Source organism: Podarcis raffonei, chromosome 1 (genome assembly GCF_027172205.1).
Source record: "Podarcis raffonei isolate rPodRaf1 chromosome 1, rPodRaf1.pri, whole genome shotgun sequence".
Classification (NCBI taxonomy): Eukaryota; Metazoa; Chordata; class Lepidosauria; order Squamata; family Lacertidae; genus Podarcis; species Podarcis raffonei.
Genome location: NC_070602.1, coordinates 78431546 through 78437545, shown reverse-complemented (window position 1 = coordinate 78437545; position 6000 = coordinate 78431546). Strand labels below are relative to the sequence as shown.

Below are 6000 nucleotides of genomic sequence, written 5' to 3'. Positions count from 1 at the left end.
GGGCAGTATAGAAACACAACAATAATAAACAAGACTAAAAGGGAAATCAATCACAACCAACTGTAGATAGGATGGGGGGAAATGGGATACAATACTAATCAAGTGGTATAGTGTCCACAATATAGGAAAAGTATTTTAATAAAAACCAATACCAATTAAAAACAACATCTGTCTCTAATAATGTCCAAAACAAAAAAAGTGCCAAATTAAAATAATGTGGAACTAGCAAGTATCCACAAAATAGTTAGCATAGCTCATAAACTGTCACAAAATACACAAGAATGAAAACGAACCAATAAAGTTAACAAACATAACCAAATGTGATTTGACCAACGTCTTCCTCAGTGGTCAGAATAAAATAACTATAGTTCAGCAGATAGTAAATTAAATATTGTAGATGCGAATCACCAAATAGCACCACAATCACCAGTTAGAGGGTGTTTTTTTTTAAAAAAAAAAATGATAATACTTATATAGCCTCAGTGCCACTTACAAATGTAATCTGATAAGCATGCAAGAAATAATTTGTTTTCCTCCAAATGGGTCCTCAGAACAAAGTATTCAAATGTTATCTGGCTTGTAAGCCTTCAAGGCCCTGAGCTGTTATCTCTATTTTTAGGACTTAATTGAAAACACTGTTCTTTTAACTATTTCAAAAGCTCACACAGGAGTTGCCACTTATAAAGAAACTTCACATTTGCAAATTCCTCACTTGGAGGAATATCCCCAGTATTTGTGCAAACATTAAATAAATCCAATGCACATATACAGTACATGTACAGATAGATAACATAATGGCCAATCAGGAATTAAGGTGAATTACACATTCTACCTTGTCTGTAGCATTATCACCATCCAGCCAATCTCCTCATTGAGGTCAGTTGGTGCTTTAGTCTTAAAGTTGTAGATCCGAAACAATTCCCTCTGCAGTCGCCTTTGATGTAGCTGGGTGCCTTGAGCTTTCACCTTTTCAAGCAGAATCTTAAATCCTGAACATTATGCCCATAATCAACAAAAAGTTGGATTAAAGGAGCTTTCACCTTTGAGCTTTCACCTTTTCAAGCAGAATCTTGAACATTATGCCCATAATCAACAAAAAGTTGGATTAAAGGAGCTTGCAACCTTTGTGTTCTAATACAACTTTTATGCTTACAGATTCTGACTTTAACAGCTCAAGATGTCATGTCCACATATACTTTATGGCATGCACAAGTAATGGCACCTCTCTCTCTCTCTCTCTCTCTCTCTATCTGTGTGTGTGTGTGTGTGTGTGTGTGTGTGTTCAGCAGTATTTCTTTTAATTTATGCTGTGAGCTGCCCTGGGTCCTGCACTGTGAAAAAGCTGGGATAGAATAAACAAATAATGTATATACTAATACAAACACATTGAATTATATGCTAGCAATAGCACTTTTAAATCTTGACTATGAATGCTTCACAAAAGTAGCTATTTAAAATTTGTATTTATATATATTGGTCACAGAATTGAGGATCAGCAGACAGGTCCCATTATCATCTTGTGTCCTGGACAAATCACTGTATTGCTGCTCCCAAGTAATATTCCTGGATTCACAAAGAGATTTGAGGACATTTCTATGACTTCTGTGCTCCAGCAGGTGGTGTTGCTAAACCAGGAGGTTAGGAGAAAGGCAAGTTTATCATTTTTCTGCACTGTAGTGCTGGGATAGACTATTTGTTGTTTCAGTATAGAAAATAAAGTGGCTGTACACAAAGTAGACTATCAAAACTGAATTTGTGTAGAAATTAAATGATGCATTACAAATGATGACACTTTAATGTACATAAACCCTATGGGTGGTGAGACCATTTTGTCTGTCTGTCTGTCTGTCTGTCTGTCTGTCTGTCTGTCTCTCTCTCTCTGTGTGTGTGTGTGTGTGTGTGTGTGTGTGTGTGTATGTAAGAGAGAGAGAGAGAGAGAGAGAGAGAGAGAGAGAGAGAGAGAACATAATTTCTTGCAATACATTTTGGTATAAAGCATCTTTTTCAATAATCTTTTTCACACTAGCAGTGTTGATGGAACGATCGTATTTAGAAAATTATTTTGAAACTGTATAGTTTCAACCTGAATATTTGGAAATCAATGACAACACTATAAAATGCCTATAAACCTCCTTGTCATCTTTCAGAAGGGGAACAAACCCAGGTAAGTGCTGCACCCCTGGAACATTGCTCAGAGAAATGGGGCGAACAGTATGAATATATAGCTTTTGCCACATAGATATAGTGACTAGATCTGCTCCAGCCACCATCGTGTGAGCAGTCTTGTGTCAGACTTGGCCATGAGGGTTCAACTGGAACATTTTAAAGAGGCAGAAGGAGTACAATACCCCATGAGTTTCAGTGATTTGCATTAAATTAAAAACAGCATTAAAACGAATGGATAAGCATCAGAAGCCAATGAATGGCAACAACATTCAAGGCTGATTTACACAAAGCTGGATGGGAGCCAAATGCAAAGTTCTCCACATGATGAAGCAATGGTGGGGTTGGGTACAATGCTAAAACGTTGACATGCCTTGAAAAATCAGGCATTGGACGAGCACTAAAACAATGTGCCCATGTACAAAGAAGCTGTTTCAGCACTTATCTAGGGTTCTGTGATTTGGCCAGGCTGGTTTTTTTCTTCTTCCCTGCAAGGCATTAGTATTTCATTCTCATGTATTTATTTGTGCTGAAAACTGATGAGGCATAATGAGGGACATCATGTTCTCTCTTTAAAAAAAAATTATGTCAGGCTTTCAATGTGGAGGAGGAATGTAAAATATCTGAAAACATGCACACCAGCAAGTTCCCATTTCTTTCTCACAACACCGAGCCTATTACAATAAATTAAGTTATATCTCCCCTTTTTTGTACATTCTGCTGCTCTTCAGCGCACCTGTCAAACCCTCCTCCCATTTTAAAAATAAAACTGGTGTGAAATCTTGAGAGCTAACATTCTCACAGAAAAAGCTAACACCACAACCCTTGGGAGACAGCCAAAGGGCAGGCTTCTAAATCAGAAATGCTCAGTGACTATCCAGAGGTCTCCAATGACCATTAGAAACAACACATGAATGGAGAGCTACATCACCTCGGTCTTATCCACACTTACCTTTCCCCCTGCTCTTTCCAGGCATAGGTCTGTACTTAAAAGCCCCATGCCTGAGGGTGGGTTTGGGGTGTGTGTGTTTTTGCCCCAGAGTTTTCCCCACTCTTTAGCACTCATTTGGAACAAACATCAATTTGGGTTTTAAGCAGATTGCTGTTTACTCTGATTGAGTTTAAAGAGCAGATTCAGAGCAAAAAAAAAGAGGGAGCTGCTTCCACACACAGCTTTAAAGCACAGACCAAGCACAGAGGAAAGGTAAGTGTGGATAAGCCCTCACATGCAGCCAGCGGTTCCAAGCTGTTTAAATTGGCCTTATTTATAATAATTATTGGCATGGCCCTGTAGAGGAAGATGCCATTAGATCTAAGGGCTGGTAATGAAGAACTGTTGCTGTTTTGCATAGTGAGGCAATCTAGAAGGTCATGGGGCTTGAGGGAAAATGTGTTTGTGAATAAGTTACAAAAATATATTGGAAATAAATGTTTTAATTTCACATGGAGGTTTTCTTGTTTTGTTTTGTTTTTTACCTAGTGTGTCAGCCTACTAATGGGGCATATCAAGCTAAAAAGTCAATGCTATATATCTATGGAGCAGGCAGCAGAAGCACCAGTTTGACATATTTTGTTGGTGAACCAATGACAGGCACCATTTGCCCAAATCTCTGTGGACCTTTTTTTTTACTGTTGTTTTAAGACTATGATTAGATTGTAGCCAAATAGTCGTGATGAATTATGGTAAATGTAGTTCAGAATCTGTTAGCTCATAAGCATTTTGTAACTGCTATTAACCATAAAACATATCTGAGAGAGACATGAGTAAAGGAAACCCTCAGAAAAAACAATAGTGACAATATAAGAGTGTATGGGAAACACTTTGTTATATAGCTGCGTGAGAATTAAGAATATAATGATGGCACGTGAACAATCACATCTTAAAGAAGATATGTCTGATTTTATCCAAGATAAATACGAGATGAGACTGAAAGAGAAGGCAGGCCCCACTCTAAGAAATAAGAGAAATGCACAAAATGTTTTTCCTTAGTCAGGTCAAAGGAAAGCCATTTTTCTTGGCCACAGAAGGTAAACACAGAAGACCATTCAAGGAAAATATAATAAGATGAAGTGCCATTTTGAGCATGCTGCAATTTATCATGGGTAAGGAAAATATTCTTACTCCCCCACCCCTGCCCTCAGGGTGAATGTGTTTCAGAGGGATAAGAGCTGGATTAGGGATGAGAAGAGACATTTAGGCCCAACATACAGACTGAAAATGGTTCCCTAATGAGTGGCTCCCTAATGGATTCCTAATGAGGAATCATCGTAGAACCAACAGCTCTAGCTGAATGACTTTCCAATCATAACCAGTCATTGAAAGGGAAATATATCTTCTTCCCTGGCTTAGTTGCAAAGTGGTGACAGTTCCTAAACCCAGGAGAGGTTTGTTAGAGCCATGCAGCTCAGCTGGTGCAACCAACTTAGCCTCTTCACACACTGAGGTTATCAGCTGGACTGGGGGAGAACACTAGGCCTGATTACCTATTTCCTCTCAAAGTAAGAGAAGTGGGCATAGCTAAGCCTGGCAGGACAGCTCACTCTATGGAATTAATGCATTGATTAGACTTGGGACACTGGTGGCGCTGTGGTTAAACCACAGAGCCTAGGGCTTGCTGATCAGAAGGTCGGTGGTTTGAATCCCCGCGACGGGGTGAGCTCCCGTTGCTCGGTCCCTGCTCCTGCCAACCTAGCAGTTCGAAAGCATGTCAAAGTGCAAGTAGATAAATAGGTACTGCTCCGGCGGGAAGGTAAATGGCATTTCCGTGCACTGCTCTGATTTCGCCAGAAGCGGCTTAGTCATGCTGGCCACATGACCCGGAAGCTGTACGCTGGCTCCCTCAGCCAATAAAGTGAGATGAGCGCCGCAACCCCATAGTCGGTCACGACTGGACCTAATGGTCAGGGGTCCCTTTACCTTTACCTTTAGACTTAAGCATGTTAGTTATATGTGGCTGGTTATCCCATACAGACAGCAATAATGCAATAAACTTTGGGGAAGCATTGCAGAAAAGTTGAATGATGTGTTGAATGACCTGGCCAAAACAGCAGCCTGGAGGGGCCCTAAATCAGATTACATATAACCACCCCACTATTATCATGAGCACAAATCATAATGAATGCAAAATAAAAGGGACATCTATTTATTCTGTGAACCGCCCTGAGACCCCTGGGTATAGGGCAGTATATAAATTCAATTAATCATCATCATCATCATCATCATCATCATCATCATCATCTAGAGGGCCCCTGCAAGCCATAGGAGGAGTATCTTCCCTAGTATGATTTATCCAGGTATTTCTGTAGATTTTCCGTAGTATAAAGGCTTATTATTTTACCTGCTCATCTATTGTTCTCTGACATCCTACTTAAATTTCACTGTTTCTTATTGCTACTTGAAGACCTTTTCATTATATATTACTAAAATATCACAGCAAAAGAATGCCTTTCCCTTCTTCGTATTTATGTACCCTTTGCATATTTGTCCAGTCCTATTCTATCCACTACTTAGCCAAACTATGCAATTAGGTCTTTTTATTTATCCCTCTAAACTCAGCATGTCTGCTCTCTCTGCAGTCGGCCCAATGCTTTTCTTGGGATAAGAAGCTGCGGTTTTGCATGCGGGAAAGAACTTCTCTTTCTCTCTCTCAAGACTTCTAAAGGTGCCTTCATGCTCCACACAGGCATTGCTCAGTAAGTTATCAGGAATCAGATATACTTTGTAAGAACATTTGTAGGGCATTGCAGACCCCAGGAAAATCCATGCACAACTCAACAAAGACTCCTGTACTGTAAACAATGGGCTGTCCGATGGCAGAGCAAGAGGAAGGCAGCTCA

At 39.8% G+C, this 6000-nt stretch overlaps 1 protein-coding gene across 2 annotated transcripts in view; it reads left to right on the top strand.

Moving 5' to 3' along the window:
* The first annotated feature begins 1549 nt into the window (after positions 1-1549).
* The window catches only part of LOC128417303 (SITS-binding protein-like), a 42962-nt gene continuing 38511 nt past the window's right edge, over positions 1550-6000 (top strand). Inside the window, exon 1 of one of the 2 annotated variants that reach the window (XM_053395765.1) lies at positions 1550-1637. The gene's annotated coding sequence lies outside the window, so the exon portion shown is untranslated. Of the gene's footprint in view, positions 1638-5836; positions 5857-6000 lie in introns of those variants that run through there. The other variant, XM_053395797.1, reaches the window with a different exon arrangement.